At 45.4% G+C, this 13,388-nt stretch overlaps 1 long non-coding RNA gene across 1 annotated transcript; it reads right to left on the reverse strand.

The window, feature by feature from the left end:
* Positions 1–2,315: 2,315 nt before the first annotated feature.
* Positions 2,316–6,654, reverse strand: LOC112478492. The gene is made up of 2 exons (XR_003045867.1): positions 6,348–6,654; positions 2,316–2,922 (listed from the first exon to the last, which is right to left on the reverse strand). It is a non-coding gene; the product is annotated as an uncharacterized LOC112478492 (long non-coding RNA).
* Positions 6,655–13,388: the final 6,734 nt, after the last annotated feature.

Below are 13,388 nucleotides of genomic sequence, written 5' to 3' on the forward strand. Positions count from 1 at the left end.
AAATGTCGAATCCTTATGTCATACATCTGAAACAAACATAATGTAATGTCAATTGGTTTAGTTTTTATTTTGCTTTAAAATGACCTTGGTTTAGTTTATTATTTTGCTTTAAGTCTTCCTTATACCATTAAAAGTAATGAGACCTGCGACACACTTCTGAAATAGTTTTTTTTTTTGAGGCAATTGAAATAGAGTCATTAGGCAATGTAACGAGTGTTGGGCTTTCTCTTCTACAATAATATTCATCCCAGAGAACAAGGAAAAAAGCTTCATTGCCTTTTGAAATTAGCCTCAGAAGTCACGCTCATCACTTTTGCATATGTTGCTGGTAACAGGCAAGGGAAGGGGACAGAGAACGGCCACTTGATGGAAGGATAACAGGGTCACGTTGTAGGAGAATAGTTGGGTGGAAGATATCGCTGCAACCACCTTTGGAAAATATTATCTGCCATTCTATGGAGACAGAGGCTATGTCACCTTTGGGTTTCACCAACAATAGCGAAGGGACATGCACATCGATGAAACGCCACTAAAGCATGGTTGGGAATAGAGCTTATGGCCCGTTACGGCTGGTTGGGTTTGAGTCAGTTCTCTCGGCCAGCCAACCAGCCAACCCAGGAACCAACCTGTCTAAAGCAACAAAAGCAGATACTGGGCTAAGAGCAGAGGCTACGACGGTTTATCAGAAGGTGCTGATCCTCACATTTCTCCCAGATCTGAAACTTGATTGTCCATAAAGGCAGCTGGGGTAGACGTTGAAAATACAGGCTCTTATCTGCCTTCCCCCATCCTGATTCAGTTTTCCGTTCCAGATGGAGCCCAGGAATCTGCACTGTAATAAGCCCTTTGGGTGCTTTGGGTACAACAGATCTGGGGAGGGCACTCTGAGACTCATTGCTCTAGCGGAACAAGCAGCTTGGTCCAGAGACTGAACTTGGATGCTTTTCACAAGTGCTTAGCTTTCGGTTTGTTAGGCTGCCCTCCTCTGAGTCTTACTATCTGTGGGAGGTTAGATTATTGTTGTGCTGATGGTTAATTTACGGCCTCTGAGTTTCAAGATCCTCCTTTTTGCCTGCTGGGTAGCAACAGATCTGGGCCCTTTAAACATTTTTTTCCTTTGCTGTTGGCACAATATTAAGACTTGTCATTGGAGGGCGCCAGAGAGACACTGCAGGAAGGCGCGGTTTTGCTTTCCAGTCCTGGTGTGCTTGCTGCAGCGTGAGCTTCTCCACTGCGCAGCTCCTGCAGCATGTGTGGCTTCTCCAGGGTCTGGCGTCTACAACGCACAGTGGCCAGCAGCACCTACTGGCCTGCAGCTTTCCCTGGCGATTCCCCACCTTGGGCAGCTTGTAGCAGAGAGCCTCTAGACAGAGACAGACACCTCCATGAATGGCTTTCCTCTGTAGCCAAGAGGGTGATTTCTTACAAGTTCCAGATTTCCAGCCAGTTCCACGGACACAGTGCCACAGCACGTCTATGCCATCCAGTGAGCCACCCTGCCCTGTCTGTCCAGTGGGATCTGGATCTCAGCCCTGGGCAGGGAGGGGTCTCTACTTCGGACTCCTTGCCTCAGTCCCAAGTGTCATGACTGGTCCTTTATCTCCTACTCCTTTATTCTTTAGAGTCTTCTTTACTTGTTCGTCCAGTGAGCCACCCTGCCCTGTCTCTCCAGTGGGATCTGGATCTCAGCCCTGGGACGGGAGGGGTCTCTACTTCGGACTCCTTGTCTCAGTCCCAAGTGTCATGACTGGTCCTTATACCTGTTACTCCTTTATTCTTTAGAGTCTTCTTTACTTGTTTTTAGCCCATCCTTGGTTACTCCAATCTCCTGTCACAGGTAATAATCCTTTATATTAAACTTCGCCTGTTCAAACGACTGTGTGGTTACCTCGTACAATTGTCCAACAAATATTTAGTCCCTTTGCCTTGATCTCCATGGTAAACAAATAACCTAATTCAAAATGGGCAAAAGACCTGAACGGACACCTCACCAAAGAAGATATAGGAACGGCAAATTAGCATGTGAAAAGATGCTCCACATCACATGTCATCATGGAAATGGGGATTAAAACAACGAGACATCTCTACTTGCCTATGGCAATGGCCAAAAGCCAGAACACGAACAACATGAAATTGGGGAAGTGTCAGGCAGGAGGAATTCTCCCTGCTCGCTGGTGGGAATGCAGAATGGTGCGACCACTTTGGAAGAGAGTTTGGCAGTTTCTCACAAAGCTAAATACAGGCTTAGCAGTGGAGCTCCTTGGTGTTTACTCAGAGGAGCGGAAAACTTACGTCCTCATGAAAACCTGTACATGAACGTTTATAGCAGTTTTATTCATAATTACGTAAACGCGATAGCAACCAAGATATCCTTCAACAGGAGACAGGATAAACACGCCGTAGTACAACCATACCATGGAATATCACTCAGCGATGAAAAGAAACAAGCTATCAAGCCGCAAAACGACACGGAAGAATCCTAAATGCAATACAAGCTTAATGCTTATACTGTCACATCTGCCAGTCTGCATACTGCATGACTCCAGCCATATGACATTCGGAGAAGGCAAAGCTATGGAGACACGAAAAGACCCGTGGTCCCCGGGGCGTGAGGGCAGGAAGTGGATAGGGCGGGAGGTGAATAGATAAAGCAAAGGGATCTTTAGGACGGTGAAACTACTCTGTAAAGTACTGTGACAGTTTGCCTTCGTCGGAACTCACAGAAGCGTATACCACGAAACCACAGAGAGCAGATCGTAATGTCATGTCCACTTCGGACTCAATAACGTATCAGCATCGATTCCTGAGCCGCAACAGAGACACCGGACGGGTGCGAGATGTCGACACGAGGAGAAACGATATGCAGGAGGGGGCGGGATCCAGGAACTTCGTACTCCGGGTCGTTTTTCTGTAAACCTAAAACTGCCGAAACAAAGGTCTGTTTTTTTAAAAGTCACTGAAAGTAAAGTTAAAGTTCATCAAACACTGATTTTAGGATTTTAAGCTCCCTCTCCCTACCATTCTGCCTAGTGTATCTGGTTATTTCTTTTCATAGTTAACAGCGGCACAAGGTGAAAAGAACGCACACTTCACATTCTGTCCAGAGCATTTTGCCGTTCTTTGCGGAGGTATTTGCATTTCACTCGATCGTATTCCACTTAGCTATTTAAAATGTCGGTGTGAGGAGTGGCGTCAGCGTTTTCATTCTGTAAGTCATGGTTTTAAGTAGGGTATTGCACATAATCGTCATGAGGAGGTGAGCCGGTGAGAAAATTAAATTCTCCCTTTTGGATCTGTCCACTCTGTGTACTGGTAATAGCTATTTCTAGAAGAAAGGTCTTGATACCACTGCCAAATGGTAGCCTCATAAACATATACGCCAAGCGAGCTGTTTTCCATGGGGCGACTCATCCAGCTGGCATCACTTTACACAGTGGACGACGGAAGATGCAGACGTCAAGCAGATAAGAGAATGCACGCGGCTGATCGCTTGCTCCGAGTCCCAAATTAGAAACACGAGCTTGTCCACAGAAGCTCCAACTAACTGGACAAACGAATCCTCAGATGCTCCTGGTGACCACTTGTTTAAAAAAACCTAAGTCATTTTTCATTGTCTCGGACGGCTCTGGAAAGTCGCCCGTTAGAAAAACAGAGGATAAAAATCAAGTGAAATATTTCCTAAGGCAGGATAGAAAGAACAAGTATAAAAAAGGACAAGAAATTCCACTGCTGAAAAATAGATGGAGATTCCTGATCGAGAAGGCACATTTTTAAGAAAAGTGGGCGGTGCCGTTTTATTTTTAAAATGAGATGCCGTGAATGACACGCACTTTACAGCATGCTTGCGGCACACCAACCTCTCCCCTGGTTTCATTTGATTTTTTTCTACCCTTATTTGACCTTTATCCCAATTTCCTTGACTCTTTTAAAAAATTACCGTGCTGCATATTTTCATAAGATGTTGGACGTACCATCTGACACAATGTGAACTGCAAGTCAGTCCAACTGCTGTATTTCAAAGCATTACTGATAACTTTCTAGATCTGCTGTGACAGACCCCAAATATCCCAAATCACATTCCTTAGTTGAATATCAAGATAAATATTCCAGATTCATGAAATCAAAATCTAAATAGTTGCCCCAGAATATGTATATATGTAAAATTCCATGTATTAAACGTCAGCCCTGGACAAAAACCAGGATATCTATAGCCCTCGTGAGACTTACGGCGTGAACTTCCACTACAGTTCCAGGGGTTCCCTGCCCAGCTGCAACAGCCTTATTAGTGAACTGCAAAACCACTCAGAAACCACCCTAGCGCGTACTCAGATCGCCTCTTTTTACCAGGTCTAATGACACTGTATGTATTCAAACCCGTACATACTGGTCAAAGGAAGAAAGAATTGATCGGTGGCAGAAAAAAAAACGGAACTAGGTAGTACTGTTGTCACAATTTGATAGTTAATATTTGCCACAGCTTCCGAAGAACTGTCCCAAAATGAAGACATTTTCTCGTGGCTACAGCATGAGCCTAAAAAATTCCAGATCGTCAAACCACATGGCCTGGCACGGGGGTCACCTTTGTTTCTAAAGGGTATCTGGGCCTGTGACTCATGCTGTCTCGGGGCCAAATCCTGGCTGCGTCGCTCTGGGCAGGCAGGTCACTCACCCTCTTAAGCCTCAGCTTTCTCTTTTCCAAAATGAGGATTATGAAACCTACCCGACAAGATAATGTGAAGATGCAACCATTTATATCTCTTACTCCAGTGAATGACACATGATAAAAGCTCAATAGGAGTTGTTATTATGAATAGGTAATAGCTATAATTAATAAAAATATAGTATGATTCATAAAAGCAGGTGGAGGTGTTGCTTGAAATCACTACGATTCACTGCCCAAACATGATATGACGTTTGCCCACCACCCAGCTTTCCTTCTACGCCCAATTAAATCTAGCAGCGCAACTGAGAATGATGATTCTTTAAAAGGATAGTAAATATGTTTTCAAAGTTAAATATAAAACGAGAGTCTGTCTACAGGCAACCACTCTGGCTCACTAGGACATTCTCTACTGAAGCTCTCATCAGAGGATCTGAAAAACTTTTGCAAAGTACTGAACACAATGTTCAGCACCGTCAGAGAGCTGATGAGTCCGGAGCAATAGATTTCTTGTTATAAATAGCAAGCCGGAGTCATGATCTTTTCTCTCATTCACCAGACTGTATGCGCAAGTAAGTAACCATATCGAAGATGAAAACAAATTTTAAAAGGTTTTTAACTGAGCGGCATTTCAACATTTCTTTTAAGTCTGATTTCTTCCACCACTAAAAAATTTTCTTTATCCTAATATTACCCTGAAATCAATCAGAGGTCGCTTAAGAAGTAGCCAAATGTAAAAATATTTTGCAAAGTGGGAAATCCATTCGATGAGTCAATTCCAAACGCTGTGAGTGTCAGATTGAGCCTGTCTCCCAGCGCTGGTTTCTCTCCACCCATATGGTTTGAGGTCGGCTCTTTGCCTTTATCCCCTGCTTGGCTTGGCCAGAATCCCGGTGCAAGTCCCATCATTTAAGAAGAGTATTTGAAGGTTTATTGATTGAAGTCCTCTTTGATTTTTTTTTCATTAGCACTTTGTAATTTTCAGGATATAAGTCCTGTATGTGTTTTGTTAACTGCATACCTAAGTATTTCATTTTCTTTGGAGTGAATTGTAAATGGTAGTATGGCTAAAGATTTCTTTAAAAGAGATCGAGTTCTTCATAACAATAAATAAAATGCACAGTAGGCAATTGTATAACCCAGAGAACACCTGGCATCAGTTTCCGACATCCCTCGTACGTCTTCCCAATCGACGACAGGCCCATGTCCTCACTTACTCCACGATATTTTCTGATTTTTGTCCAGGGCTGAAGTTTCATACATGGAATTTTACATCATCTTAGGACAGATTATCCCGCATAATGGAGACGATCTGTAACAACTTATATTGGAAGAATAAGATATCGCTGTCAATTAAAATATTTGTGGCCTTGTTAAAAAATGTTTGCTACTAATAAAATATATTAAAAAAAAACACTTTCTCGTTAAAGTATAATTGAAGCAATAAAATTTTTTCTATTTTGAACTTTATGAGTTCAAAAGTTCATTATTCTGATAGAAAATTTTATTTTGAATGTTTCCACTACGTAAGTAAAGACAGGTGGATAGGAATAAAACTAGGAAGAAATACAGATGATTCTTTACATGTCTCTGCATTTCCCAAATTTTCTGCTACCACCACATATTGTTCTTATAATTACAATAAAGTAATATTTTTTATGATCATGTTAAACCCCCTTATATTTACTTTGATCGAAGTGTCAGAGATGTGTTCTCGTGGAAGAGGCCCCACGGTTGTCACTTGCCTCCTGTTTCTTCTCACGCCAATGCTACCTGGCCCCTTTATGCTCCTCATTTATGCTGTGACACGATCCTGGGAAAGTATAAAATAGATCATTCTAGACAGGAGAAGTTATTAACCACATTGGTTTTACTCACAAGAACAGGCAAAGTTATGTTTCTCAAAGTTTTAATTTACATCCGTTCTATGTTATAATACACAGTGATCATATAGTTTTCCCCCTTTTTTGAGGAAAAATAAGTAGAGATCAAAAAAAGAAAAACGATGTTAGTTTAGCGACATGGTCATGACACATGTGTTGTGACGGGCTTACCTGGCTGGGAATATTCGTAACTCTGAATCAGTGATGCTGTCAATCGATCATGCTTCAGTTAAATGAGTTAGTTTTTGAGTTTGTATTTCATGTTCATTCCGTATTTGTCAACACTATTAATTGCTAAAATACTTTATTGATGACTATGCTGCTAGATAAATCAACTTAACTACTTTAGTAGCTAACTTCTGATTAGAGTCACTATAATTAACCTTTGACAATGAAACACTTCTTGATTAAATATTTTAAATAATGAATTATAATTGGTAAAGTTTAGTTACAATGCATTAACCTTTTGGGGGGTGAGGCTACTATAATAAGAGTTTATAGCAGCATTGTTTAATAGAAATTTTTGTGTGACAGAAATGTTCTCCATGTGGTCCAGTGTGGGAGCTACCAGCCACATGTGGCTACTGAGTACTTGAAATATAGCTACTGTGACTCAGGAATTAAATTTTATATTTTACTTGATTTTAAACTAATTACAATGTAGACCTAAATAGCCGCATGTGGCTAGTGGCTACTGCACTGGATGGTGAAGGTTTATAGAGTAAGGTTTAAAGCCAAAATAAAAGTCTATTCCTACTGCATACAAAGTTTTATCCTGTATGAATTGGAAATTCATGTTGCTTTAACTCCTACAGAGTCAGTAATTTATTAGTGGTCTAAAATGGCTTGAGTGTGATAACTAAGATGAGTGTTCATGCGTTTTGCTGTCAGACGTTCATTTCCTTGTAATTTCAGATGCTCCTTGACTTTTGATGGAGTTATGTCCTGATAAATCCATCATCAGTTGAAAATATATTAGGTCAAAACTGCACTTAACACACCAAACCTACCGAGCATCATAGCTCAGCCTGGCCGGCCTCTGCCGAACGCGTTCGCACTCCTGCCTTCACAAAGTCCAGTGCTCCTGAGCGGAACCACCCTGAGTCCGGGACCATCGGCATTTTAAAAGCTGGGAGCATGACTTCTCCCTAATAACTGAGGAAGGGACATTTTCCTTTTGAGAAGCCCAAAGTCGCACCGCCCATTCATTCTTCGGGGGAGTCTCCTTTGGCCATTTCCATCATGAAACTTGACCTCTCCATCCCACGCTTTGTCACTTCCATTCCAGGTATGGAAACAGCTTTTTCGGGGGGCTACTTAGTGTCATTATCTGGATGACAATGTTTGAAGCCCCAGGCTGCAGACTGGCAGCTGGAAGGGCATTGGTCCGCCCCCCGCCCCCCACCCCTGTGGCTCCCCATTTAGAGGGAGAACATCCTGGCTCAGCTCACCTTGACTCGGGGGGGGTGGCGGGGAAGGGGGTAGGTAGACCTGCTTTGATAGTCTTGTTCCTCAGAAGGAGCACAGTTTCCATGGAGATTTCCGAAGGCAGTCAGCTGAAGACTTTGCGTGTGACGAGGTCCGCCAAGTCTTCCCAGGTCTAGTAGATGGGGACGACCTGAGAATGGCTGGCCAGCAGGGCCGTGTGAGCACATGGGGACCGAAAGAAACCTGGGTGTGTTCAGAAGCCTCAACGCAGTGGAGAACCCGCCTCCCCCTGGCAGGGCTACAAGTAAAGACATGCTCTTGGGGACAGAACAGTTAAAGCAAAGAGTACAAATAAACTGCAAAACCAGCTCTGACCTATCCACCTCCCGGGCCTAATGTTACTTAGAAAATGGGCTTAACAGAGCTGAGGCACAGATAAAAACAGCCCTTAGGCTCTTTGACACTCGGGGGCAACAGTACTATGACTACATCAGGAAGTTAACAACTGTGTTACAATTTCTCACTTTCTTAAGGGAACAGAAAACCTGTGCATCACCCGCCACTTCCCTTGGAACTCCCCCGGCTGGCAGGCGTTTCTATCTCAACAGCAGTCTGTTCATGGAAGGCCTGGTGGCTATGGAGAGCTTGATCTGTCACCTTGGCGGGCACGCAGACAGTCAGCGTCCTTGAAAAGCAGCACTGTGCCTCCCACCGCGTAAGAAGACCCTATGCTGGATTGATGAAAGGTTCAAAGTCACAGCCTCGACTCAAACAAGTCAGATCAGCCTCGTTTCTATTTGATTTTTTCAACTTGTGAAATACTTACACAGTACTTACTATGTGCTAGGCCTTGTACATTAAAAATACTTTTAAAATAAGTACTTAAAACATTAACTTATTTAATCCTTATGTGTCTGATTACATTTTTGGACACCTAATAGCTGCATCTTTTTATGTTACCAATTCAGTCCCTATGGGATGCTAGAGCCAGACGGTGACCCCAAACTAAAACGAGCCCACGTGTGCTCCTAAGCAATGCCAAAGTATGCTGTGACATCTAATCAAAGTTTCAAAAAGCAAACGTCCTAGTCAATAACTTCGATATAATCCGTACGTTTTCTAAAATGGCTGAAGCAGAAAATGAACATCATCTTGTTTCCTTGCTGCTAGTCACTTCTCTCTTCGAGATCCCTCCATATCGGGAGGGAGAAAACTGAATTTACTCAATGCTTATTTTAAGTCAGATACCAAATTCTAATATCTGCCCCTGAAAACCCCACCCCCACCCCACATCCCACTGAACACTTTAATGGGTGATCAACCTGGTTCAGAGAGGTTTAAGTAAGGGACTGTCAGGCTTTTGCTAATAAGTGGAAGATCGGGATTCAAGCCCCACTAGTCCACCTCTTTGAGGGCGGGGCCTTACTGCTTGTGTTTGCATATCCAGAACTTATAAACGTGCATCATGTACTTGTTAAATAAATGAAGGAATGAGTGAACAGACTCCAATCTTCCCGATTCTACGTCTTTCACTAGATCTCCCTGCATCCGCCTTCATAAAGTACAGATCAGATCATCCCACAGACAGATAAATAATAACCACCACCTTTTATCCTGGAGGGATCGGAGAAGCCCGGATGCGCTGTCACAATGTTTTTCAAACCGCAGCTTGTGACTCACGAGGTCTTTGCATTTTTTTAAATAAGGAAATGAGATGGAATAAACGGGAGCGTGTACACAAGGCAGTGAGGTCAGCACTGCTTTGCGATGGCCCCGTGTACGCACCGGCCGATCGGAACGTGACTCCCTCGCCGCAGGTCCGCAGTCGGAGCTTCGCGAGCTGCCGCTCCCACATTCTGCGTCCCTCGCGTGCACCTCGACTTCTTTTCGCCTCGGCACACGTTCCCTCCTCTGGAATGCTCTTCCCCTTTCTCTGCCTGGAGACGTCTAGCTGTCCGTCAATTCCTAGCCTCCACGCATTAGTCACCCCACCCTCGCACCTTCCTCTGTGGGCACTTGGTCCGATTGCATGATCCTTATTTGTTTGCTGGTCCATCCTGATGCTACAGTCAAAGGCAGAGAATGTGCCAAATGTGTATTTGGGTTTCAAATGCCTATAACACAGCTGGGCCTGCAGACAGGACTGAAATGTTCACTCTTTTACAGACTCCTGCCTGCACTGACCTTTACTGAACGTAAATCTATGGCTTGATAGGTCTTGTCATTTCCAATCATTGTCATATTCAGCTTTTAAAAAGCGACATAATTCTTATACGACCAAAGCTTAAAAATAACAAAAAGTTTGAAGACAACTGACATCCACTGAGTGTGATTCTTAGGTTTGTTTTGAATGAGGTGAAGACCACATAACACGTTTGTGATGTCACATGCTCGTTTTTCCTCTCTCTCAACACCCCAATCAAGAATGCCCCCAGGAGATTTCAGAAAAGCCACACACTTTTCAGTGTAAAGAAACCATAATGCACCCCAAAGAGGCTTCTTAATCCCCAGAGGAATAAAGGACAAAAAGACTAGTAAAACTGATACTTTCACATTCAAATGCAATTTCTCTCTTTAGAAATAAATCGATGCTGGGTCAGGAGGGACACTTAAAGGAAACAAGCCCCACACACTGGTTGAACCTGCAGATAATCCTCCCCCAAGTTCTGCTTACATTCTTTATTTTTCCCTCACGACAGCTGCCTTTAGAACAAATTCTAGAAGAAACGTGCGGAGTAATTCAGTTACCAATCTGATGCAAAGTGGATGGTTTTCTTTCTGCCTACACAGCACTATGCTTCACGGCCGAAGCACTGCAGAAACGCTGGCCAGCGCGTGCCAGCCCTGAGCATGTCACCGCTTGGTTTACGGGCGCGGAGGTTCTGTGCTGGGACACGCTCGGCTTAGAGACCAGGGGGTTGCGTTCCTGGCCCCGAATTTCAGAGCAGTGTAAACAGTCGCAGTCGCCATGCTCCTAGACACCACTCCCAGGTTTTGAAATGACTGTAAGGTTTCGCGTCCTCTCCCTAGTTTCGGGCTGTACGTAGAGAACTAAGTACGTCGTGCTTTCCCCTCAGCAAAGAGAATGTAAGGTAACCGTGGGGACGAAGGAGACGTTAACCACCGCAGGAAGCCCTTGTCCTGGTTACAATGAAGGAGCATGGAGACGAGGGAGGCGAGTATTGCCAGTGAGGCTGGCTTGTGTTTATGTGGCTCAGACCATGTTGCAAAACACCGTCAGAATGCACATCCCTAAGAAACAGCCCCCTCTCCTCGTCATCGGCTTGGACTTAGGGTCACCTTGGACTCCGGAATCAACTTAGGATCGTGGACTATGAGAACTACAGAGAAATTTCACAATTAATCCACCGATGAGATGATTCGTCTAATGCCGCAGTGAGCTGGGACAGCTCCACGGGGCCACTGTGCACAGGAGGGCGTGCTGCGTGCAGCATCCCTCTCCATCCAAGCCCGCCCTCCGCTCTCTGTTCTGTCACACTGGGGCTGGGCTCTGCAAGCTGCACTGCCCACAGTCCCCATTGTCCCCTGCTGGCTGGGTGGGTTCTGATAAGGAGGCGATGGCAGGAGAAGGCAGGAGGAGGCCAGAGGGACTTTTTTCCTAGCTCCTGTCAGTGTCCCCACAGTAAGAGGACAGCGATGGCTCGGTTACAGATTCTTTGGTAGTCCCAGCACCAGCCATGCTGTGTCCTCGGAAGCACCAGCATCAGTGGCTGTAACCCCTGTTGTAGTGTGCATACCAGGGTGTCATGCCATCACAGGTGTGGGCACCCGCCACACAGCAGGTGTCTCCTCCCCCATCACAGGTCCAGGCACTGGTGTGGCATCTGCTTCAGGCACGTGGGGACCTCTCCTTGGAGCTCCCGGGCTGTGGTAATCCTGCTTTACCTGAGGAATGGTGGCTGTCTCCTGAATGACCAGTATCTGGTACCTCAAGTTCCTCTTGTTACTTCCGCCTTCTTGTGTCAACTTACCTGTCGTTATACCCGCCATGGCTTTCTTTCTGGACCCTGGCAGATACAGTACTTGGTATCAAGAGTGGATCTGTCTACCACCCTGGGTGCACGTCTTACTAGAACGTTTAAGGTCTTTGCTGCTTCCTGATCACCAGGTCCAACATCACGGACGAATGTCATGTTCTCAGGGGCATCGAGACACTCGAGGTCTCTGCAGACTAGATTACGGCGAGAACCGAAAACGTGACTTAGCTAGGGTATCCGCCGGTTACTTAACAGCTGTAATTTCTCTCTTCTCAAGTTGTTCCATTGAAACTTTAATATGTAAACATTTGTACCAATTCACTTTATCAATGGGTTCTGAACCTTTTGAAAATGCTATTCTCAGCATCTGCTTAAGAGTGAAGAAATCCGAGTAACTGTTAATTCTCCACTAGGTGGCAATCATTATAACTGTGTCAGGTCCCATCGCACTGGCAGCCAACAGCTGGATCCAGGAGCCTGGACAAGAGGCCTTGTAACTACCTCAAGTTCACGGCCTCCCTCCTGACAGGTGTGCTCTCAGCACAAAGGTGCTCTTCTTCACCAGGAGAGGGACGATCAGGCAGATGTGCTGTAATTTCTAACAAAATGCAAAATTGGTACACTTTTTTCCTAGTGTAAATTCATTTTGTGGGTTTGTGATTTTGAAAAGTTATGGTTCTTGTTTTTAAATTCTTGGGCCTCAGGTTGAATGAAATCAAGGTCACTCTTCTTATCAAGCAAAAACTTGAATGCTACAGAAACGCGGGAAACATAAGCCCATGTTAACAGTGGCCCCTGCCAGGCGGGAACCCCGAACAGCAGTCTGGGAACAGACGAACGCTCTCTCAGCTGCAGCGGCGCCAGGTGCAGGGCGGGGCCAGGTGCAGGGCGGGGCTGCGGCTCTGGAATCAGAGGAGAGGAAGGCAGCTCCGGGCAGGAGGCTGGGTAGGAGGCTGAGCGCGAGGCATGGGGATGGAGATGGGGAAGTGCAGTGTGTTTCAGGCACAGCGACCAGACCAACCTGGTTTGGCCCGGGGCTCGCAAGGCGAGTACCCAGGGCGGACAGCGAGGTGGGGGCAGCCCTGTCCGGTGTCCTGTAGCAGGAGTTGGGCCTCCGGCCTGGGGCTCAGTGACCTGACGGAAGCAGCAGTGTATGCACAGAGACAGGCGTGCTGCTCAGGACGCAGGGGACGGAGGCCTGCGGAGCTAGTTCCGGGGCCAGCGAGCAGTTGTGAAAAGATGACACCAGACACCAGAGGATGGAGTGACAGGAAATAGTCCTTTATGTAACATACACAGTTTACAGAGGACTTGCGTTCACGGGACCTCACTTTACCCTCGGGACAAGCCTGTGAAGCAGAACATCGGCACATCCCAGCAGCGAGGGGCTGCTGCTCCGGACCGGCGCTCGCCTTCCAC

Source organism: Pteropus alecto, unplaced genomic scaffold (genome assembly GCF_000325575.1).
Source record: "Pteropus alecto unplaced genomic scaffold, ASM32557v1 scaffold61, whole genome shotgun sequence".
In the NCBI taxonomy this organism is placed as follows: Eukaryota; Metazoa; Chordata; class Mammalia; order Chiroptera; family Pteropodidae; genus Pteropus; species Pteropus alecto.